Source organism: Dermacentor silvarum, chromosome 7 (assembly GCF_013339745.2).
Source record: "Dermacentor silvarum isolate Dsil-2018 chromosome 7, BIME_Dsil_1.4, whole genome shotgun sequence".
Lineage (NCBI taxonomy): Eukaryota > Metazoa > Arthropoda > Arachnida > Ixodida > Ixodidae > Dermacentor > Dermacentor silvarum.
The window spans coordinates 54,304,660-54,326,284 of record NC_051160.1 but is presented as its reverse complement, the minus strand read 5'-3'; the positions used below and the strand labels follow the sequence as shown (position 1 = coordinate 54,326,284).

At 49.8% G+C, this 21,625-nt stretch overlaps 31 non-coding genes across 31 annotated transcripts; all 31 read right to left on the bottom strand.

The window, feature by feature from the left end:
• Positions 1-811: 811 nt before the first annotated feature.
• On the bottom strand, positions 812-893 carry Trnas-gcu (transfer RNA serine (anticodon GCU)). The gene has a single exon. It is a non-coding gene; the product is annotated as a tRNA-Ser (tRNA).
• A 91-nt stretch (positions 894-984) lies between these two features.
• Trnas-gcu (transfer RNA serine (anticodon GCU)) lies at positions 985-1,066 on the bottom strand. Its single transcript has one exon. It is a non-coding gene; the product is annotated as a tRNA-Ser (tRNA).
• A 91-nt stretch (positions 1,067-1,157) lies between these two features.
• Positions 1,158-1,239, bottom strand: Trnas-gcu (transfer RNA serine (anticodon GCU)). The gene has a single exon. It is a non-coding gene; the product is annotated as a tRNA-Ser (tRNA).
• A 95-nt stretch (positions 1,240-1,334) lies between these two features.
• Trnas-gcu (transfer RNA serine (anticodon GCU)) lies at positions 1,335-1,415 on the bottom strand. The gene has a single exon. It is a non-coding gene; the product is annotated as a tRNA-Ser (tRNA).
• A 94-nt stretch (positions 1,416-1,509) lies between these two features.
• Positions 1,510-1,591, bottom strand: Trnas-gcu (transfer RNA serine (anticodon GCU)). The gene has a single exon. It is a non-coding gene; the product is annotated as a tRNA-Ser (tRNA).
• A 91-nt stretch (positions 1,592-1,682) lies between these two features.
• Positions 1,683-1,764, bottom strand: Trnas-gcu (transfer RNA serine (anticodon GCU)). The gene has a single exon. It is a non-coding gene; the product is annotated as a tRNA-Ser (tRNA).
• A 91-nt stretch (positions 1,765-1,855) lies between these two features.
• Positions 1,856-1,937, bottom strand: Trnas-gcu (transfer RNA serine (anticodon GCU)). Its single transcript has one exon. It is a non-coding gene; the product is annotated as a tRNA-Ser (tRNA).
• Positions 1,938-2,028: 91 nt separating this feature from the next.
• Positions 2,029-2,110, bottom strand: Trnas-gcu (transfer RNA serine (anticodon GCU)). Its single transcript has one exon. It is a non-coding gene; the product is annotated as a tRNA-Ser (tRNA).
• Positions 2,111-2,201: 91 nt separating this feature from the next.
• Positions 2,202-2,283, bottom strand: Trnas-gcu (transfer RNA serine (anticodon GCU)). Its single transcript has one exon. It is a non-coding gene; the product is annotated as a tRNA-Ser (tRNA).
• Positions 2,284-2,374: 91 nt separating this feature from the next.
• Positions 2,375-2,456, bottom strand: Trnas-gcu (transfer RNA serine (anticodon GCU)). The gene has a single exon. It is a non-coding gene; the product is annotated as a tRNA-Ser (tRNA).
• Positions 2,457-2,547: 91 nt separating this feature from the next.
• Positions 2,548-2,629, bottom strand: Trnas-gcu (transfer RNA serine (anticodon GCU)). The gene has a single exon. It is a non-coding gene; the product is annotated as a tRNA-Ser (tRNA).
• A 91-nt stretch (positions 2,630-2,720) lies between these two features.
• On the bottom strand, positions 2,721-2,802 carry Trnas-gcu (transfer RNA serine (anticodon GCU)). Its single transcript has one exon. It is a non-coding gene; the product is annotated as a tRNA-Ser (tRNA).
• Positions 2,803-2,893: 91 nt separating this feature from the next.
• On the bottom strand, positions 2,894-2,975 carry Trnas-gcu (transfer RNA serine (anticodon GCU)). Its single transcript has one exon. It is a non-coding gene; the product is annotated as a tRNA-Ser (tRNA).
• Positions 2,976-3,243: 268 nt separating this feature from the next.
• On the bottom strand, positions 3,244-3,325 carry Trnas-gcu (transfer RNA serine (anticodon GCU)). Its single transcript has one exon. It is a non-coding gene; the product is annotated as a tRNA-Ser (tRNA).
• Positions 3,326-3,419: 94 nt separating this feature from the next.
• On the bottom strand, positions 3,420-3,501 carry Trnas-gcu (transfer RNA serine (anticodon GCU)). Its single transcript has one exon. It is a non-coding gene; the product is annotated as a tRNA-Ser (tRNA).
• A 93-nt stretch (positions 3,502-3,594) lies between these two features.
• Trnas-gcu (transfer RNA serine (anticodon GCU)) lies at positions 3,595-3,676 on the bottom strand. The gene has a single exon. It is a non-coding gene; the product is annotated as a tRNA-Ser (tRNA).
• Positions 3,677-3,770: 94 nt separating this feature from the next.
• Positions 3,771-3,852, bottom strand: Trnas-gcu (transfer RNA serine (anticodon GCU)). Its single transcript has one exon. It is a non-coding gene; the product is annotated as a tRNA-Ser (tRNA).
• Positions 3,853-3,946: 94 nt separating this feature from the next.
• On the bottom strand, positions 3,947-4,028 carry Trnas-gcu (transfer RNA serine (anticodon GCU)). The gene has a single exon. It is a non-coding gene; the product is annotated as a tRNA-Ser (tRNA).
• Positions 4,029-4,121: 93 nt separating this feature from the next.
• On the bottom strand, positions 4,122-4,203 carry Trnas-gcu (transfer RNA serine (anticodon GCU)). The gene has a single exon. It is a non-coding gene; the product is annotated as a tRNA-Ser (tRNA).
• A 93-nt stretch (positions 4,204-4,296) lies between these two features.
• On the bottom strand, positions 4,297-4,378 carry Trnas-gcu (transfer RNA serine (anticodon GCU)). Its single transcript has one exon. It is a non-coding gene; the product is annotated as a tRNA-Ser (tRNA).
• An 8,767-nt stretch (positions 4,379-13,145) lies between these two features.
• Positions 13,146-13,227, bottom strand: Trnas-gcu (transfer RNA serine (anticodon GCU)). The gene has a single exon. It is a non-coding gene; the product is annotated as a tRNA-Ser (tRNA).
• A 91-nt stretch (positions 13,228-13,318) lies between these two features.
• Trnas-gcu (transfer RNA serine (anticodon GCU)) lies at positions 13,319-13,400 on the bottom strand. The gene has a single exon. It is a non-coding gene; the product is annotated as a tRNA-Ser (tRNA).
• A 91-nt stretch (positions 13,401-13,491) lies between these two features.
• Trnas-gcu (transfer RNA serine (anticodon GCU)) lies at positions 13,492-13,572 on the bottom strand. Its single transcript has one exon. It is a non-coding gene; the product is annotated as a tRNA-Ser (tRNA).
• Positions 13,573-18,633: 5,061 nt separating this feature from the next.
• Positions 18,634-18,715, bottom strand: Trnas-gcu (transfer RNA serine (anticodon GCU)). Its single transcript has one exon. It is a non-coding gene; the product is annotated as a tRNA-Ser (tRNA).
• Positions 18,716-18,806: 91 nt separating this feature from the next.
• Trnas-gcu (transfer RNA serine (anticodon GCU)) lies at positions 18,807-18,888 on the bottom strand. Its single transcript has one exon. It is a non-coding gene; the product is annotated as a tRNA-Ser (tRNA).
• Positions 18,889-18,979: 91 nt separating this feature from the next.
• On the bottom strand, positions 18,980-19,061 carry Trnas-gcu (transfer RNA serine (anticodon GCU)). Its single transcript has one exon. It is a non-coding gene; the product is annotated as a tRNA-Ser (tRNA).
• A 90-nt stretch (positions 19,062-19,151) lies between these two features.
• Trnas-gcu (transfer RNA serine (anticodon GCU)) lies at positions 19,152-19,233 on the bottom strand. The gene has a single exon. It is a non-coding gene; the product is annotated as a tRNA-Ser (tRNA).
• A 91-nt stretch (positions 19,234-19,324) lies between these two features.
• Positions 19,325-19,406, bottom strand: Trnas-gcu (transfer RNA serine (anticodon GCU)). Its single transcript has one exon. It is a non-coding gene; the product is annotated as a tRNA-Ser (tRNA).
• Positions 19,407-19,497: 91 nt separating this feature from the next.
• Trnas-gcu (transfer RNA serine (anticodon GCU)) lies at positions 19,498-19,579 on the bottom strand. The gene has a single exon. It is a non-coding gene; the product is annotated as a tRNA-Ser (tRNA).
• Positions 19,580-19,670: 91 nt separating this feature from the next.
• Positions 19,671-19,752, bottom strand: Trnas-gcu (transfer RNA serine (anticodon GCU)). Its single transcript has one exon. It is a non-coding gene; the product is annotated as a tRNA-Ser (tRNA).
• Positions 19,753-19,843: 91 nt separating this feature from the next.
• Positions 19,844-19,925, bottom strand: Trnas-gcu (transfer RNA serine (anticodon GCU)). Its single transcript has one exon. It is a non-coding gene; the product is annotated as a tRNA-Ser (tRNA).
• Positions 19,926-21,625: the final 1,700 nt, after the last annotated feature.

The following is a 21,625-nucleotide window of genomic DNA, read 5'->3' as shown; positions in this document are numbered from 1 at the left end:
GCATCGCGGCACTTTGCACTCGCGACGGACATGCCTTACACCCTTGCACCGTAGGCACTGCATTGGCCGTCCAGGCACCACGACAAGGGCCAGTTCACCTGCTACTCGGATTTGGTGCGGAAGGTCGTCAACTTTCATTCCGCTCTTCAGTTTCAGAAGAACAGTTCGAGACGTGGAATCCTTATCTCCGACGCCTTTGACGCGCCATCGTTCTCGCGTCACTTCAATGACCTTGCCAAAGGCTGCCAGCGCTGTCTTTACGTCTTCGTCCTCCACCCAGTACAGCAACCAATGAAGGCGAAGGCGTACCTGTTGGTCTTGAGGGTCGACGACTACGCAGCGACGCCCTTTCACGTTGAGTTCTTTCAATGCTAGCAGTTTCTTCGCCGCCTCGTCGTTCGAGAAGGTGACCGCCCAAACATGATTGATCTGGTAGGCACCAAGGGCCACGACTTCCGGTAGCAATCCAGTCGGGACGAGCACGTCTCGGAAGTCTTCGACCCTGTAGGGCCTTGCTCGCACGTCGCCATGCAAAAACACGGTGTTCTTTACAACAGGTCCCTTGGGCAGAGGTGGCAAAATAAACTGGTAGCTCACTTCCTCGTTCTCGATAAGCCTGTTACCGCGGCTGGTAGCCGCAAAAGCTGCTCCATCGGAGCCCATGATTCACACGTCCGCACAGCTCGGCTGCCGGAAGCAGAATCACTCGGCCACCTCGCCCGCACATAACGCACCGCTCGTAAGCAGTCAGTCAATCGTACATCTGCGACAAGAGCTAAGCATATTTTCAGGAAAAAAAGCACAAAAAAACCGACGAGGGTGGGATTCGAACACACGCGGGCAGAGCCCAATGGATTAGCAGTCCATCGCCTTAACCACTCGGCCACCTCGCCCGCACATAACGCACCGCTCGTAAGCAGTCAGTCAATCGTACATCTGCGACAAGAGCTAAGCATATTTTCAGGAAAAAAAGCACAAAAAGACCGACGAGGGTGGGATTCGAACACACGCGGGCAGAGCCCAATGGATTAGCAGTCCATCGCCTTAACCACTCGGCCACCTCGCCCGCACATTACGCTCCGCTCGTAAGCAGTCAGTCAATCGTACATCTGCGACAAGAGCTAAGCATATTTTCAGGAAAAAAAGCACAAAAAAGCCGACGAGGGTGGGATTCGAACACACACGGGCAGAGCCCAATGGATTAGCAGTCCATCGCCTTAACCACTCGGCCACCTCGCCCGCACATAACGCACCGCTCGTAAGCAGTCAGTCAATCGTACATCTGCGACAAGAGCTAAGCATATTTTCAGGAAAAAAAGCACAAAAAAAAAAACCGACGAGGGTGGATTCGAACACACGCGGGCAGAGCCCAATGGATTAGCAGTCCATCGCCTTAACCACTCGGCCACCTCGCCCGCACATAACGCACCGCTCGTAAGCAGTCAGTCAATCGTACATCGGCGACAAGAGCTAAGCATATTTTCAGGAAAAAAAGCACAAAAAAAAAACCGACGAGGGTGGGATTCGAACACACGCGGGCAGAGCCCAATGGATTAGCAGTCCATCGCCTTAACCACTCGGCCACCTCGCCCGCACATAACGCACCGCTCGTAAGCAGTCAGTCAATCGTACATCGGCGACAAGAGCTAAGCATATTTTCAGGAAAAAAAGCACAAAAAGACCGACGAGGGTGGGATTCGAACACACGCGGGCAGAGCCCAATGGATTAGCAGTCCATCGCCTTAACCACTCGGCCACCTCGCCCGCACATAACGCACCGCTCGTAAGCAGTCAGTCAATCGTACATCGGCGACAAGAGCTAAGCATATTTTCAGGAAAAAAAGCACAAAAATACCGACGAGGGTGGGATTCGAACACACGCGGGCAGAGCCCAATGGATTAGCAGTCCATCGCCTTAACCACTCGGCCACCTCGCCCGCACATAACGCACCGCTCGTAAGCAGTCAGTCAATCGTACATCGGCGACAAGAGCTAAGCATATTTTCAGGAAAAAAAGCACAAAAAAGCCGACGAGGGTGGGATTCGAACACACGCGGGCAGAGCCCAATGGATTAGCAGTCCATCGCCTTAACCACTCGGCCACCTCGCCCGCACATAACGCACCGCTCGTAAGCAGTCAGTCAATCGTACATCGGCGACAAGAGCTAAGCATATTTTCAGGAAAAAAAGCACAAAAAAACCGACGAGGGTGGGATTCGAACACACGCGGGCAGAGCCCAATGGATTAGCAGTCCATCGCCTTAACCACTCGGCCACCTCGCCCGCACATAACGCACCGCTCGTAAGCAGTCAGTCAATCGTACATCGGCGACAAGAGCTAAGCATATTTTCAGGAAAAAAAGCACAAAAAAACCGACGAGGGTGGGATTCGAACACACGCGGGCAGAGCCCAATGGATTAGCAGTCCATCGCCTTAACCACTCGGCCACCTCGCCCGCACATAACGCACCGCTCGTAAGCAGTCAGTCAATCGTACATCGGCGACAAGAGCTAAGCATATTTTCAGGAAAAAAAGCACAAAAAAGCCGACGAGGGTGGGATTCGAACACACGCGGGCAGAGCCCAATGGATTAGCAGTCCATCGCCTTAACCACTCGGCCACCTCGCCCGCACATAACGCACCGCTCGTAAGCAGTCAGTCAATCGTACATCTGCGACAAGAGCTAAGCATATTTTCAGGAAAAAAAGCACAAAAAAACCGACGAGGGTGGGATTCGAACACACGCGGGCAGAGCCCAATGGATTAGCAGTCCATCGCCTTAACCACTCGGCCACCTCGCCCGCACATAACGCACCGCTCGTAAGCAGTCAGTCAATCGTACATCTGCGACAAGAGCTAAGCATATTTTCAGGAAAAAAAGCACAAAAAAACCGACGAGGGTGGGATTCGAACACACGCGGGCAGAGCCCAATGGATTAGCAGTCCATCGCCTTAACCACTCGGCCACCTCGCCCGCACATAACGCACCGCTCGTAAGCAGTCAGTCAATCGTACATCTGCGACAAGAGCTAAGCATATTTTCAGGAAAAAAAGCACAAAAAGAAACCGACGAGGGTGGGATTCGAACACACGCGGGCAGAGCCCAATGGATTAGCATCCATCGCCTTAACCACTCGGCCACCTCGCCCGCACATAACGCACCGCTCGTAAGCAGTCAGTCAATCGTACATCTGCGACAAGAGCTAAGCATATTTTCAGGAAAAAAAAGCACAAAAAAAAACCGACGAGGGTGGGATTCGAACACACGCGGGCAGAGCCCAATGGATTAGCAGTCCATCGCCTTAACCACTCGGCCACCTCGCCCGCACATAACGCACCGCTCGTAAGCAGTCAGTCAATCGTACATCGGCGACAAGAGCTAAGCATATTTTCAGGAAAAAAAGCACAAAAAAGAAACCGACGAGGGTGGGATTCGAACACACGCGGGCAGAGCCCAATGGATTAGCAGTCCATCGCCTTAACCACTCGGCCACCTCGCCCGCACATAACGCACCGCTCGTAAGCAGTCAGTCAATCGTACATCGGCGACAAGAGCTAAGCATATTTTCAGGAAAAAAAGCACAAAAAAAAACCGACGAGGGTGGGATTCGAACACACGCGGGCAGAGCCCAATGGATTAGCAGTCCATCGCCTTAACCACTCGGCCACCTCGCCCGCACATAACGCACCGCTCGTAAGCAGTCAGTCAATCGTACATCGGCGACAAGAGCTAAGCATATTTTCAGGAAAAAAAGCACAAAAAAGAAACCGACGAGGGTGGGATTCGAACACACGCGGGCAGAGCCCAATGGATTAGCAGTCCATCGCCTTAACCACTCGGCCACCTCGCCCGCACATAACGCACCGCTCGTAAGCAGTCAGTCAATCGTACATCGGCGACAAGAGCTAAGCATATTTTCAGGAAAAAAAGCACAAAAAAGAAACCGACGAGGGTGGGATTCGAACACACGCGGGCAGAGCCCAATGGATTAGCAGTCCATCGCCTTAACCACTCGGCCACCTCGCCCGCACATAACGCACCGCTCGTAAGCAGTCAGTCAATCGTACATCGGCGACAAGAGCTAAGCATATTTTCAGGAAAAAAAGCACAAAAAAAAACCGACGAGGGTGGGATTCGAACACACGCGGGCAGAGCCCAATGGATTAGCAGTCCATCGCCTTAACCACTCGGCCACCTCGCCCGCACATAACGCACCGCTCGTAAGCAGTCAGTCAATCGTACATCGGCGACAAGAGCTAAGCATATTTTCAGGAAAAAAAGCACAAAAAAAAACCGACGAGGGTGGGATTCGAACACACGCGGGCAGAGCCCAATGGATTAGCAGTCCATCGCCTCAACCACTCGGCCACCTCGCCCTTTTTTTTTCTTTATTGCCTTGCAATTGAAGTGTCATGCTGAATACATTGTTAAAAAAGGAGAGTCAGCTTAGCTTATGCTGACTCGGTTGCATTAAAATCGTTTCAATTTCACCAACTCATCGAACAGTGGCAACCAGTCCGGTGGTTCTTTGTGCGCTTTGTAGACTTCACGCATGTAGGCGACACTTTCGATAAAGTTTTCTCGAACAGAATGGACATCCACATCAGCATGGCGTACAGACATTCTTGTGCACCATATACTATGGAGGCTTATTAGCATAATAAGGTCATATGGAACATTATTAGTTTCTGTGTCTAAGTACCTGATACCACGTGGAGTTATTGGTAATTCTTTCTTTAAGGTTCGTTGTAAAATGTCCCAATGAAAAAAGGGGTCCCAACAATCAATGAAGACATGGTCGACAGTCTCTGGTTTCTTACACAGTAAGCAATTGGTAGTCCAAGGCACAAATAAACCCTTGTCTGCCAGCCAAGTCTTCACGGGCAGGGTATTTGTGTGGAGTTTAAAGAAGAATGATTTTACTGATGGTTTCACAGGCATTCTTTTGACTCTTTTTAGAACATCATCTCCTGAGCCTCCAGAGTATGCTATCCTGTACAATGGAACTGGCATTAATAAGTCTAACATATCGTGATACAATTCCTTTCCTTTAACTGAACTTAAGTATTCTAGCGAGAAACGAACACTCAGCATACGGAGGGATGACACTACTTCCCGAAGGAAGCCTTTCACTGGACGGGATTCAGCATACGAACACGAAACAAGAAAGTCAGGTAAAAGATTACTTAATCGCACTTGTATCATGGTGCGCAAAAAAGGATCACTCTGGTTTCGCAAGAACATAAAACGCGATACAATCTGTCGTACAAATAGATGTGACAGTCCGAGACCACCACTGCGAACCGATCTAAACAGATTAGTGCGGCTGCAGCGTTCCCAAGTTGAGTTCCAAATGAACACGGCAAACACTCTATGCAGCTTCTGTACATTCACTCTCGACATGAATAGCGCTTGTAATATGTACCAAATTTTAGCAACCAGGAAAATGTTAAATTATGGGGTTTTACGTGCCAAAACCAGTTCTGATTATGAGGCACGCCGTAGTGGGGGACTCCGGAAATTTTGACCACCTGGGGTTCTTTAACGTGCACCTAAATCTAAGTACACGGGTGTTTTCGCATTTCGCCCCCATCGAAATGCGGCCGCCGTGGCCGGGATTCGATCCCGCGACCTCGTGCTCAGCAGCCCAACACCATAGCCACTGAGCAACCACGGCGGGTTACCAGGAAAATGTTACACACGGTGGAGCGCGCGAACATTGATAGGTTACGTCCTCTCCACGCAAGCGCTTTTTCCTTCACCATCTGTGTTTCTTGTTCGCAGAACGTAGTACTGTCGTTATATGTTCGAGTGGCACCCCTAGATATTTTGCAGGCATGGTCACCCACTGGATGTTTGCGAAAGTGCATGGTGGGCTTTTCCACGCGCCATGCCAAAACCCGATGCACTTGTCCCAGTTAATAGCACTTCCTCTTTTTTCGCAGTAAGACTTCGCTACAGTTACCACTTCGCTGATACTGTCATAGTCATCACAAAACACTGCTAGATCGTCTGCGTAAGATAGTACTTTCACCTCGCTTTGCTGTAATTTGAAACCTCGTATTTTCTCGTTTTCTCTAACGGCTAGGCAAAAGGGTTCCAGGTATATCGCGAATAGCAATGACGAGATTGGACACCCTTGTTTCAGAGACGAACAGACATTGACACTTCTTGTGAGAGACTTGTTGATAATCAACCGTGTGCTGCATTCTTTGTAGACCATTTTTAAGCCATCTATAATCATGGATCCAAGGTTCGTGTATTCTAAAATCTCGAAGAGAATATCATGAGACACACGGTCGGATGCCTTCTGCAGGTCTAGCTGCAACATTGCAACTCGACCCTCGAAAGCATCGACGCATTCTAGAACGCTCCTAGCGATGTGTACGTTGGTGGTTATTGTGCGCCTTTTAATCCCACACGTTTGGTGGGCTCCAACTAAATGTTTGATTACGCTCTGTAACCTTCTTGCTAATATTTTCATAAATATTTTATAGTCAGTGTTCGCGAGGCTAATGGGACGGTACGATGCAACGTACAGTCAACCACAAAAGTTTGCGGACCACGCGAGCGCGTGGCCAAGAGCCTCTTCGCGACACTTCCGCTACGTCACCAGCGATCGACAGCAGCGCTACGTTGAAGACGCATCCCTCCTTAAATCTATGGCCTGTCTATTTTCGCACTGTGCGCAAATATTTTCTACCTATCTCTTTCAACGTGACGCGCTCTTTGTTAGCCAGGGCTACTTGCTTATATTTTGAGAGCAGAATATCAGTACAACTAATCAGACAGCGTATTCTTCGGCTGTTATCAGTTCTATTTTCGCGTAGCCACGCTGTTTTTTTTTTTCGTGAGTGCGTGAGTGAGCGGTAAGGCAGCCATGGGACACAGATGCTTAGTCAGTAGGCAGAATTTTTCCGTTCCTCCCCCATCGCGAAGTGACAGTAGCGGCCGGGATTTGATCGCCTGCGCCCAGGTTTTGCTGCCCAAAGCCCGAACCACCGCGCTGCTATAGTGGTTACATTTAGAAAAATAAGAAATAATCGGGTGCGATGACTCTTTTTATAACCCTTTGCGACACGGCGTCCTCGTTTGGGGACTCGAACTTCGGAGGCGCGTCCCACGCCACGTGTTTCTTCAAATGACCTAAAACTCAGTGTGCACATTCGTGTCCGCTTCCTGATGGGACAACTAGCGGTCAGTTAACTTCTTGTCCTGCGTATTGCTGCAGATGATCACTTTGCTGGAGACACTACCATGTTAGACAATCGTTCGACGTGCCGCGTTCCAAGACCAACGTCAAGAGTATTTTTTTTCTCCGGTCGACACGAATACAACCGAAAAAGCAAGTGTGCATGCGTTTTGGGCCTAATAGTTGATTCTTTTTATGCAAGCATTGAAGCTGACGGATTTCAGAATAATTAGATGAGTTATACGCTAATTAATTTTTTTTACTGAAACTCGCACAAAACCGCACATTGCTTCGTCTTCTTTCTTGGAATGTAATAGTGAGCGTCTTGAAATGATGCCATGCGCATTTGACGCATTTGCAGACAGTGCATCATAATTCGTGTCTGAAGGGGATGAATTTATTCACAAGACATTTACAGAAGTGTCATGAAACATAGGTCTCTCAATGATCTAGTAGGAAGTGAAATGTCCGCCGTTTTCTAGCACCTTATTGATGCGTGTGGGCATCGACTCGTACAAAGATTCAGTAATCTCCGGTCGACCGCGCAGGCTTTCCCATTCTTGTGCGATCGCTTGCCACAGCGTATCGGCCGTGCGGCCGCGGTTGGCTCGTGTGGACAACCGTTTCTTCAACATGCCCCAGACATTTTCTATGGGATTCAAGTCGGCGCCACATGGAGGCCACTCAAGCTGGCAAACAGCATGTTCTTCTAGCAATGACTGGACGATACGTGCTTTATGGATCGGGCTGCGGTCGTGTTGAAAAAAATAGCAGCCGTCGCTGAAGGGACCGTCCAGCGCATACGGAACGAGGTGTCTAGTGATGACGTCGCAGTACCGTGACGCAGTGAAGGGCCCTTCCAGACGCACAAGGGGACCAAGGCCATCTTTGCTGATTGCTCCCCACACGCTCACGGAACACCGTCCACTGGATAGAACACTCTGTGTGTAATTAGGCAGATATCTGCAAGAAATAGCATACAATTGGGTTCCAGCGGCGCGTCTAAAAATGTTGTGATTCCTCTTGCGTATGAACTTTATAATGCTGTTATAGAGTTGCAATAGAAAACGTGCAAACATCATTAGATAGTACTGAAAGACCCACTGGCAGCTTTTAATTAGCTTCAGAGTAAGTAGTACTATGAAACAATCGTTAATGTTTTCAACATAATACCACTACAGAAAAATCTCGTAATGTCCAAAAGCTCATTTTACGTGAAACATGTTTTGATGCAGAATTAGCTTCGTCAATTAACTGCCAATACACTGTAAACACACCTGCAGTTTAGTGGACGCCAAACCCGCTTCCGTTGGTCCCAGCGCGTGGAAAAAGTTGACTCGTCGCTAAAGATGACATCGCCCCATTTCTCTGTTGTCCAATCTTTCATTGCTGTAGCGAACATGAGTCGTTCTTGTAGCTGGCTGTCTGAGAGGCAGGGCTTCTGTGCTGCTACGAAAGACTGCAGGCCAAGCTCACTCAGCCTTCTTCTTACAGTCTCAGACGATACCGTGAGCGAGAGCGCTTCTCGGATATCCTCTGCACTTTGAAAAGGATCAGCCACGATGGCGGCCGTAATCAGGCGGTCCTCTTCCTCAGTCGTGGCCCTTGGACGCCCACTGCGCTCCATATCTGTGAATCTGTCATCGTCGCGGAAAGCTTGAATAATCCTATTCACGGCAGTCCGGCTCCTGTTGGTTCGGCGGCAGATTTCGCGCTGAGGTATTCCCTCTATAAATAAACGCACAATGTGCCTTCTTTCGTCAAGTGGAACACGCAGCGGCATCTTTCCAAATAGGCAATCACCACGTGGCCTGAAGCAAGTCTACTACGTTTTCAGCGACTGATGCGAAGATGCGCCTATGTGTGAAAGAAAATTTTCTATGCATCCGCTTTTTCTTTATTTTTGATGACAGTGAAACACCTTCCTACCCTTTCTCTCAAGACGCAGAAGCAGCAACACTCATTGGACCAAGATGCTGCCAACCAAAGTGTGCCAGTAAACGTCGCGTAAAAAAATCGTCGCAGCGCTTCGTGAAACTTATCTACCCACTGGCACACCAGTCGACAAAGGTTGCAGTGAGTGCTCCGATACTGCTATCAAGCCAGATATGTGGCGGTCTTATCGCAGACAGCGCTCTGCGTCAACACAACGAACTAACAATGTCATGCACGGGAATAAAAAATTAACAGGCAGGCGAGTACCAAGAGGGCTCATATCCGGGAGAGCGCCCCTGTCGCCGCTAGGTGGCGTACCGCTAGGTGGCGCGGATAGGCAGTCTGGCACGCGCTCGCGTGGTCCGCAAACTTTTGTGGTTGACTGTACAAGCGCTTTACTGGATCATCAGATTTGGGGATCAGGACCATCTGAGTTGTTCGGACTGACGGGGGTATACGGTTGTTTTCATATGACAGCGCTAAAAATTGCTTCATAATCGGAGCTATTTCTGCCTTAAATGCTTTGTAGAAGGCAGCGCTTAAGCCGTCCGACCCAGGCGCCTTTCCTGAGCCTAGTTCTTCTATAGCTGCTTCAACTTCACTCACACTTATAGGGGCTTCGAGGTCTTTTTTAACGCTTTCTTCCAACTGTGGCATTAAGTGCAAGAACTGGACTATGAAACCACCCAGATCAGTTTTTCTTTTGCTAAACAGGTCATCATAATGTTCAACAAATGCTTGTTCAATGATCGTGATGTCACTCATGACTTCATCTTTGTAGCATATCTGATTGATATCACTGCGGCGAGCGTAAGCTTTCTCGTCGCTAAGCGCGCGTTTATTCGGTGTTTCCCCTTGCCACAGTTTTTCTGCACGGGATCTTATCATGGCTCCGCGATACTTTTCGGTGTCGATTGTTTCTAACTGGCTTTTTACTTGCTTTATTTCCTTCATGACATGGCCAGGTTCTGTGCTTTCTACTTTAAGTAGGAAATCGAGTTTGCTCCTTAGGGCCTTTTCCTTCTGTTTTTCTTCTTGTTTCAGCTTAGTAGCTCTTTCTATAGCACCTAGCTTGACTTCATTTTTAAAATCTTCCCACATGCCTACTACATGTTTCTGATCGGCTGCAATCAATCGTCCAAGTTTTCCCTTAACATCATTTACGAAACTGTCATCATTGAGTAATTTATCGTTAAATTTCCACAAGTCCCACGAGAAATTTGTTTTTCGTTCTTTTGTTCCTATTGTGAAGGCAACCAAACTGTGGTCGCTAAAAGAGACTTGCTTGTTCACATAGGCTTTACATAATGGTACTAGTTCCAGTGATACATACGCTCTATCCAACCTAGCGTGACTTAGTCCTTGGAAATGTGTAAACCGCGGAACGCTGTAATCGTACAACACATAGCCGACGTCTTCCAGGTTGTATTCGCTAACAAGTTTGCTCAATAGCAATGCACTGTGGTCATTCACAGGCAAATTTTTCACACGATCCTCTGGAAAACAAACTCAGTTGAAATCACCTAGTAAAAGCAGAAGCCTATCGGTTTTTAAATAAACCTCAACTCGCTCAAAAAAGGACTCCCTCTCGTGCTGTCTATTAGGTGCGTAAATACAAACAGCTCGCCAGGAAATTTCACTGAGCATAAAATCGACAACGATCAGGCGTCCTGTTTCACACACTGTCATTGCTTCCACAGATGCGTTTAAGCTGTTGCGCAAAAAAATAGCACAACCCCCCGATGTGCCGGCCGCATGACAAACGCATACACTGTAACGCGGAACGAAAGGTTGCACCATGCGATCCGTTTGCTCTTGACTCGATATCTAGGTCTCCTGTACTGCAATTATATCGAGATCATTTTCCAGAAACATACGACTAAGTTGGTATTGCCGTCGCCTTGCGCTTAGTCCTCGGACGTTAAGCGTGGCAACACGAATCGCTGTGTTAAGTTTAGCTGCCATTATGATCAAGAACAAACGGGTCGCATAGCGCTTACCTTGATCGACCCATTCACTATGTAGCACGTGGCTCCGCCGGTCAAGCTGGCGGTATCACACGTAGAAGCCGTGGGAAGGTTGCAAGACCCAATCGAAGCCGCTACGGTGGCGGCCCCGTCTCGGGTCTCCGCTCAACTTGGACGTTGGGCCTCGGCTTGAATGACGTACGTCGCAGCTGAGCCGCCTTTGTGGGTGGCTCGCTGCATGTCGTCGCTCCAGAGGACCCAGATGCGGCGAGCGTTTCCTCGTGAGCCCGCTTCGCAGGCGTGTTAGTGGCTGCTGCCATGTCGACGTCGGTCGTGGCAGACGTAGTAGACGTTTCGGGACATGTAGTGGCAGGCGACGGCTTCGGGGCGTCCCTCTGTTCTGTCGCGACGCTCTCGTTTTCAGTCACGGCGTCTTCATTCTTTTCCGGAGAAACATCCTCGACGTCAGGTTTCTTGTCTAGACCCAAGTTTTTAAAGGGAAGAGACGGCTTTTCCGTGACTGCTTTGCCAGCCTTGTCGCTTGTAGCAGGTGAAATGTATTCAACTTCAACCTCATCCATGAGGTGTTCAGCCGCTTCGTCGGCTCTCCTCGTTGGTCCTGCAACGACAGCGTACGTCTTGACGCACTGAGAACGATCATGGCCGAAGCGTCGGCAGACCTCGCAGCGTGGAACACGACAGTCCCGGCGAATATGACCGGTTGTATGGCACCGCAGGCAAAGGGGGGCGCGGCCGGGAATGACGGCAAGGACGAGCTCCCCTGCTATACGTAGCTGGTGCGGAATATCGTCGACTGTAATTCCGGCTTTCAGCTGCAGCGTCACCGACATCGTCGTTGAGCCCTTGTCCAATATACCTTGAACACGCCACCGTTCTTTCGCCGCGTCTGTCACCTTTCCGTATGGGGCAAGAGCTTGTCGTATGTCTTCGTCTGACACACTTGGCAGCAACCAGGGTAGCTTCATGCGGACACCTTGGTTGTTGGGGTCAACGACAATGCAGCGTCGTTCTTTGACGATGATGGTCCCGGCATCAAGCAGTTTCTTAGTAGCTTCCGCCGTCTTCATCATGACCGCCCAGACGTGGTTCATCTGGTACGCCCCCAAAGCAACTACTTCGGGGAGCAGTTCCAGACGAGCCAGAGCGTCACGGAAATCCTCAACTTTGTACGGTCTTCCACGGACGTCCGCGTGTAGAAAAACAGTATTAAGGACAATTCGTCCGGTAGGCAAGTGCGGCAAAATTAGACAGTTTTAGTTTCACGTACGTAGAGGCTTTGCGTACGTAGAGCCTCTACGTGTAAGCAGTGCGCATGCGCAGAACGTAGCGGCCGCGCGCTGGTCTCACGGACGTACGTGAGATTCGATTCTTTGCGTGCGTTTCTTGCGCACGTAGACAGCTTCACGTGGGCGTTTCGCGAGATCACAAACAAGCGATAGCGTGCCGAGCGCGCGCAGACGGCTTGCATCGAAATACGGCGACAAGATGACTGGTCATCTTTTTCATTCGAAGACAACGATGAGAGCAGGTAACGCTTGTACAACACACTTCCAGGCATTGCGGAGACCATCGCCGGCACGCATCAATGCGCATCACCGGCTTGGCTGAAATACTCATATTGGATTGAATTGGCTACCGCAGTGTTCGTATTTCCCGATAGATGGAGCTACGTGGTTCCTCTTGGCGCGCGTCACGTACGTGTAGCTAAAAGCGTTTCAGATTGCGTGCACGTAAGGTACGCAGACTTTTCACGTTTGCGTACGTAAAGTCCCTACGTACGTGTAACTAAAACTGTCTATTACCTGATAGTCGTCGTCGTCAGAAACAGCATTCCTGTTACCGCGGCCGTTCACGGCCGCCAACACCGCTCCTTCGGAGCCCATGATAACACGTCCGTTCACTACGGTGCCCGGAAGTGGAATCCTCGGCCACCTCGCCCGCACATAACGTACCGCTCGTAAGCAGTCAGTCAATCGTAAGTCTGCGCCATGAGCTAAGCATATTTTCACGAAAAAAGCACAAAAAGACCGACGAGGGTGGGATTCGAACCCACGCGGGCAGAGCCCAATGGATTAGCAGTCCATCGCCTTAACCACTCGGCCACCTCGCCCGCACATAACGCACCGCTCGTAAGCAGTCAGTCAATCGTAAGTCTGCGCCATGAGCTAAGCATATTTTCACGAAAAAAAGCACAAAAAGACCGACGAGGGTGGGATTCGAACCCACGCGGGCAGAGCCCAATGGATTAGCAGTCCATCGCCTTAACCACTCGGCCACCTCGCCCGCACATAACGCACCGCTCGTAAGCAGTCAGTCAATCGTAAGTCTGCGCCATGAGCTAAGCATATTTTCACGAAAAAAAGCACAAAAAGAACGACGAGGGTGGGACTCGAACCCACGCGGGCATAGCCCAATGGATTAGCAGTCCATCGCCTTACCACTCGGCCACCTCGCCTTTTTTTTTTCTTTATTGCCGTCGTCGACGTACAAAATCAAGGGTTACAAATGATAAAACTTGCCAGCCACACTTTGGCCAACACAGCACTAAAATCTTTTCAGTGACACCAGTTCATCGAGTACATACATCCATTGTGGTGGATCAGGCAGTGATTTGTAAGCGTCTCTCACGTAAACAACACTCTCAATGAAATGTTCTCGTACCGGTATAACAACCAAGTCTGCATGTTCAAATTGCATGCGAGTTTTCCACATAGCGTGGAGGCCCAGGACCATAATAAGGTCGTACGGTACTTGCTCTGAGGTATCTATAGGCAAAAAGCGTATCCCATACGGGTCCAGGGGCAACTGCTTCTTCAGCGTTCTCTGCAGAACGTCCCAGTGAAAGATCGGGTCCCAGCAATCTAGGAAAACATGTTCTATTGTTTCTGGTTTTTACATAAAAAGCAGTTGGTGTTCCAGGGGATGAAAATACCCTTGCTATGAAGCCAGGTCTTAACGGGAAGTGTGTTTGAATGTAATTGGAAGAAGAAGGACTTAGTTGATGGCCGTACTGGCATTTTCTTCACTCTTTTTAGCACGTCCTGTCCGGGGCCTCCACGGTGTGGCGAGCGGTACAAAGGTACGGGGAGCATCGTGTCCACAAGATCTCTGTACAATTTTTTCTTTGTAACGGTGGACAGATACTGCTGTGAGAAACGCGCATTTAACATCCTATATGACATCACCACTTCACGCAGGTATCCTTTCACAGTTCCCGGCATGTTCTGAGCCGACGAAACAACGAATCCCGGAAGAAGTCTGCCCAGCCGTACTTGTACTATTGTTCGAAGAAAGAGATCATTTTGATCCCGCAGAAACACAAAGCGTGACACAATTTGTCGCAAGAACAAGTGAACCAGACCAAGCCCACCTTTCTTGACCGGGAGAAACAAGTTTGTTCGACTCGTCCTCTCCCAGGTAGAGGCCCAAATGAAAGTAGCGAAAATGCGGTGAATTTTTTGTACGCTTACCCGCGCAGCACACAACACATTCATAACATACCATATTTTAGAAATTAAAAAGAGGTTGCAAACAGTGGCTCTAGAAAACATTGACAATTGCTTTCCTCTCCAACCGTCAGCCTTTTCCTTTGCTCTCGAAGCTTGGTCGAGCCAGTAAGGTTCGGCCTCACGGTAACTTCCGAGAGGCACCCCCAGGTACTGTGTAGGCAACTTTGACCAATTCAATCGAGAAAAGGTCTCCGGCGTGTCTTTCCAACTCCCATGCCAGAAGCCATAACTTTTATCCCAATTTATCTGGGCTCCAGCTGAAACGCAAAATTTTTCGACTACAGTAGTTGCCTCTTTAATGCTGGCTTTATTTGTACAGAGAATCGCGATGTCGTCTGCATACGCCAGTATTTTAACGTGTGCTGCCTGTAATCGATAGCCTGCTATGCGGTCGTTGTTTTTAATGGCCAAACAGAGTGGCTCGAGATAAGCAGCAAACAGAAGGGGCGAAAGCGGGCATCCTTGACGCACCGACGAGAGCACACGAAAGCTATCGGTGAGCTCCCCATTAACAATGATTCGCGTTGAGCAGTCTTTGTACGCCATCGTTACGCCTTCCGTTATGACACTGCCAACGTTCGTATGTTCGAGTATGCATAGTAGAGCCTTGTGCGAGACGAGGTCGAAGGCTTTTGCCAAATCTATCTGCATCATCGCGACGTAATCGCCAATCGCGTCGCAACACTCTAGCACACTTCGAACCACGTGTACATTTGTTGTAATACTGCGGCCTTTAATGCCACAAGTCTGGTGAGGCCCTACCAATGTTTTGATGACAGTTTGCAGTCGTTTCGCTAAAACTTTCGTGAATATTTTGTAGTCAACGTTGGCTAGAGTTATCGGGCGATATGAGCCTGGCAACAACCGTTTCTTTTCGTCATCACTCTTCGGGATTAGCACGATATGCGAGGTTGTGAAAGACAAGGGCAATCTTTTTCGGTCATACGCTTCGCTGATAACTAGATGGAGGACATGAGCCAGCGCTGGCTTAAACGTTTTATAGAAAGTAGCCCCTAAGCCATCAGGCCCAGGTGCTTTACCGGGCGCCAATTCGTCTATTGCGCACTCTATCTCACTCAGGGTAATGGGATGTTCTAGCCGTGCCTTAACTTCTTCATCGAGCTTTGGCATCAATGAAAGGAATTCCGTCTGGTAGCCATCTTTAGGTTCGCGTGGTTGACCTAAGAAGGCTTTGAAGTGATCGACGATCCCTTGTTTGATGTCGTTTTTCTCGGACGTGATGTCATTGCCTTTAGCTAGCTGGCGGATTTCCTTCCGACATGCGTACCTTTTCTCGTCTGAGAGAGCTCGTTTTGTTGGCGCTTCTCCCGCCCACAGCTTCTCAGACCTTGATCGCACAACGGCGGCTTTGTATTTCTCAGAGTCTATCCTTTCGAGTTCGGCTTTCACTTCCTTTATTTCGTTAACATACACACCAGGCTGGACACTTTCCATGCTGATGAAAAATTGCAGTTGCTGGCGAAGGTTCGTTTCTGCCTGTTTCAGGTTATGCCGAAGGACACTGCTTCTTTCAATAGCCATTGTTTTTACTTTCTGTTTAAATTCTTCCCATTTAATGGCGAAGCTTGCTAATTCGACTGAAATCAGGCTTTCTAGTTCCTTCGCAACAGCATCAACGAAAGCATCGTCATCCAGCAACTGCGCGTTCAACTTCCAGAGGTCCCAGTTAAAGGTGTGTTTGATCTGTCTTTTCCCAAAGGTGGCAGTTACCAAGCAGTGATCGCTATATGCAATGGGTTGCACATCATATTCACTACACAAGGGCACCAATTCGGCTGACACATATAACCTATCTAGCCGAGCGTGGCTATCACGCTGGAAGTGAGTAAACTGTGGGTGAGTACCACTGGCAAAGACACTACCGATATCTTCCAAGTCGTAATCGTGCACCACTGCATTTAGCAATTCAGCACTCCTATCGCGAACGTGTGAACATTTTGCGCGATCGTCAGCAGTGCATACACAGTTAAAATCGCCCAACAGTATTACCACCTTGTCACAGTTTACGTACTCTTCAAGACGCTCAAAGAAGGATCGCCGGTCTGTTTGAATATTCGGTGCGTAGACACAAATGACACGGAAATCCTTATCGCAAAAACAAAAATCAGCCACTAAAAGGCGCCCACTTTCACACGAAAACACTGACTGCACACAAAGGCCAAAGTTTCTTCGAATGAATACTGCGCAACCACCTGATCCACCAACAGCGTGAGAAACACACACGTCGAAGTGCGCACGAAAATTGGACACCATTCTGTCGGTTAGCTCTTGGCTCTCTATTTTGGTTTCTTGGATTCCCACAAGATGCAAGTCATTATCTAAGAGTAGGCGACTTAGCTGACATTGCCGCCTTCTTGCACCGAGCCCTCGTACATTTAACGTGGCTACACTTAGCGCTCCTTCGATATTAGCTGCCATGACTACACGGTAGAATGGTGCCCATCACAGTTACGCAGGGACGAGTGTTGATAATGACACGCCGATAACCGCGTCGAATGCCACAAAAGGGAACACCAACCCGACCTCTCGAAAACAACACTCACATGCAACTCGGGCCCTCGTTCCTGACACATATCCAAGAGAATAGCGCTCAGGGTGACGGCCATTGCACTCACGAACCCCCCAACCCGCCTCAAGCAAAACACAGTACTGAACTACGGAGGCGGTTTGCCCGCCTGCCGTGGATCGGACGTAATGTTCGGCCGCAGCTTCAAGGTTGGTCTCCTCATACCTGGCGCTTTGGGCGGTGGCTCGTCTCCGCCGCTGCTGTCCTGCGTCGTAGCCAGGCTATTGGTCTGGTCGCGGGGACGTTTCCCCGCCTGCAAGTTGGCAAGCCCGGTATGGGTGTCCATGTCTTCATGTTCAGGGGGGGTGGAGGCCGCTCCCGGGTCAGGTGGGTTATCTTCCTCACGGTTAGGCATGGCTACAGTGCCCTCCACTTGCTCTTGCTGTTCAGTGGCGACGACTTCATCGACATGTTGCCCCTGTTTCTGAGGTCGTGCCTCCGACTCTGCCACCTCGCCAGCTGCTTCCTTAGCCCTGGTCGATGTGTCTTCCATATCCGCCTCGTCCATGAGTAGGGCGGAGTTGTCGTCGTTGCTCACGGGTCCGGTCACGCTAGCGTACGTCCGCTCGCACTGACTCTCTCCGTGACCGAAGCGTCGGCAGGCACCACACCGCGGAATGCGGCAGTCGCGACGAATATGGCCCGTCCCGCGGCAGCGTAGGCAGAGAGGGGCCCTGCCCGGCACAACCACGAGAGCCAGCTCACCGGCGACGCTCACCTGGTGTGGGAGGTCGTCCAGCATTACGCCCGTCTTCAACTTGAGCGTAACCAGTCTTGTGGTAGAATTCTTATCAGCACAGCCATGCACCCGCCACCGGTCGCGGGCGACGTCCGTCCCCTTTCCAAACGGCGCGAAGGCACGATGCACGTCCTCGTCAGGAACGGTGTGCAGCAGCCAATGCACTTTCAAGCGTACTTACATCCTGGTTGGCGGGGTCAATGACGTGGCATCGGCCCCTCTTGACCTGCAGCTCACCAACGCTGACTATCTTCTTCACCGCTTCGTTATCCTTGAAGGTCACGGCCCAAACATGGCTCATACGGTAGGCCCCGAGAGCCACCACTTCCGGCAGGAGCGATAACGGGGCGAGCGCATCGCGGAAATCTTCCACCCGGTATGGGCGGGCCCTGATATCACAATGTAAAAAAACTGTGTTCACAACAAAACGCCCTGTTGGCAAACTCGGCAAAACAACTTGGTACTCGTTGTCCGCAACGACACTCCTGTTACCGCGGCCGCTCTGGGCCGCTGAGGCCGCTCCTACGGAGCCCGTCATCGTACGTCCGTCACGCTCGGTGTCCGGAAGCAGAATCCTCGGCCACCTCGCCCGCACATAACGCACCGCTCGTAAGCAGTCAGTCAATCGCATATCTGCGCCATGAGCTAAGCATATTTTCAGGAAAAAAAGCACAAAAAGACCGACGAGGATGGGATTCGAACCCACGCGGGCAGAGCCCAATGGATTAGCAGTCCATCGCCTTAACCACTCGGCCACCTCGCCCGCACATAACGCACCGCTCGTAAGCAGTCAGTCAATCGCATATCTGCGCCATGAGCTAATCATATTTTCAGGAAAAAAAGCACAAAAAGACCGACGAGGGTGGGATTCGAACCCACGCGGGCAGAGCCCAATGGATTAGCAGTCCATCGCCTTAACCACTCGGCCACCTCGCCCGCACATAACGCACCGCTCGTAAGCAGTCAGTCAATCGCATATCTGCGCCATGAGCTAAGCATATTTTCAGGAAAAAAAGCACAAAAAGACCGACGAGGGTGGGATTCGAACCCACGCGGGCAGAGCCCAATGGATTAGCAGTCCATCGCCTTAACCACTCGGCCACCTCACCCGCACATAACGCACCGCTCGTAAGCAGTCAGTCAATCGCATATCTGCGCCATGAGCTAAGCATATTTTCAGGAAAAAAGCACAAAAAGACCGACGAGGATGGGATTCGAACCCACGCGGGCAGAGCCCAATGGATTAGCAGTCCATCGCCTTAACCACTCGGCCACCTCGCCCGCACATAACGCACCGCTCGTAAGCAGTCAGTCAATCGCATATCTGCGCCATGAGCTAAGCATATTTTCAGGAAAAAAAGCACAAAAAGACCGACGAGGGTGGGATTCGAACCCACACGGGCAGAGCCCAATGGATTAGCAGTCCATCGCCTTAACCACTCGGCCACCTCGCCCGCACATAACGCACCGCTCGTAAGCAGTCAGTCAATCGCATATATGCGCCATGAGCTAAGCATATTTTCAGGAAAAAAAGCACAAAAAGACCGACGAGGATGGGATTCGAACCCACGCGGGCAGAGCCCAATGGATTAGCAGTCCATCGCCTTAACCACTCGGCCACCTCGCCCGCACATAACGCACCGCTCGTAAGCAGTCAGTCAATCGCATATCTGCGCCATGAGCTAAGCATATTTTCAGGAAAAAAAGCACAAAAAGACCGACGAGGATGGGACTCGAACCCACGCGGGCAGAGCCCAATGGATTAGCAGTCCATCGCCTTAACCACTCGGCCACCTCGCCCGCACATAACGCACTGCTCGTAAGCAGTCAGTCAATCGTAAGTCTGCGCCATGAGCTAAGCATATTTTCAGGAAAAAAAGCACAAAAAGACCGACGAGGGTGGGATTCGAACCCACGCGGGCAGAGCCCAATGGATTAGCAGTCCATCGCCTTAACCACTCGGCCACCTCGCCCGCACATTGCCGGTCTTTGACAATGTACAATGCACACAGTATAGAAACAGACATCACAAAAAGAACACCTACAGAACATACTGAAAAACATGAAAGCCATCAGCCCAACATGGACTGGCGTTGTCAAACTAAAATTCCTTCAAAGCTGTCAGAGGTTCTATCCTCGACAGCCAATCGGGTACAATATCTTGCATTTTCTTAATTTCAATGAAACGAGACATACTTTCTCGAAAATAAATACGAGCAGGCCTAGCATCTGGGTCGCAATGATACCCTGCCATTCGTGCCCGCCATAAACAGTGGAGGCCATTGAGCATAATTAGGTCGTATGGAACCCCGTCCTCATTCTCAATCGGTAAGTACCTGATCCCATGCGGATTCAACGGAAACTCCTTCTTGATTGTCCGTTTTAGGACGTCCCAGAAGTACACCCCTTCCCAGCAATGCAAAAACACATGATCTACATACAGTTTCACGTTGCTTGCAAATCAAGCAGTGTGGGCCCCATGGTACAAGGAAGCCGCGTTCTTCCATGAATGTCTTCACTGACAGTGTTCCTGTGTGTAGCCTAAAAAAGAATGTTTTTGCCCCAGTAGGCACCTCCATTCTTTTCACCCGTTTAAGGACATCCTGTCCTGGTCCTCCACTGTATATCGCTCTGTACAATGGCACTGGAAAAATAATATCGCATACATCTTTATATAATGTCTTTCTTTTCACGGCAGATAAATAATCGAAAGAAAAACGCACAGAAAGAAAGCGCACACTGTCGACTACCTCTTTAAGATAGCCGCGAATCGTTCCTGGCATGCTATTGGTACTAACAATGAGCGCCGGCAGCGCAGCTCTTAATCTGAGCTGTAATACCGTACGCAGAAAAGGATCACGCACATCTCGAAAAAACAAAAATCTATTGACAAGCTGTCGTACAAAAAGATGCGCCATGCCCACGCCACCTTCCTTCACCCGCCTGAACACATTTGTTCGGCTACATCTTTCCCAATTAGAGTCCCAGATAAAAACGGCGAACACTCTGTGCAATCTTTGCACATTTACCCTTGAACAAAACAACGTCTGCATGACGTACCACAACTTCGTAATGAAAAACAAATTACATACAGTTGCCCTTGCGAAAATGGACAGGTTGATGCCTTTCCACCTGTCTGCTTTTTCTTTTGTTTCTTTTATTTGGTTCGTCCAGTATTCCTCGCTCTGTTTGTAGCTATCCAAGGGAACACCGAGATACTTGGTAGGGGTTTCACCCAGCTCACATTCGCAAAGTTGTCCGGGGCCGAGGACCACTCTCCGTGCCCACAACCGAGGGATTTACCCCAGTTCACTTTACTTCCCGTTACATCACAAAACTGTTTCACCACGCGTATGTTTCCGTTACGCTTTCTCTGTTTGTACAACACACGGCGATATCATCTGCATATGCCAGGAGCTTGACTTCTGTGGATGCCAAGCTATAACCGCGTATTTGATCATTCTCAGTTATCGCCAAACACATCGTTTCAATGTAAACTGCAAACAAAAGAGGACTGAGGGGGCAGCCTTGACGCACAGAACGCATGACGTTAATGGGGCCCCCAATGATTTATTCACAATTAAACGTGTTGTGCAGTTCTGATACGCCAATGCCACTCCCTCAGTGATGATGGCACCTACATTAACGTGATCCAGAATGGCAAACAAAATAA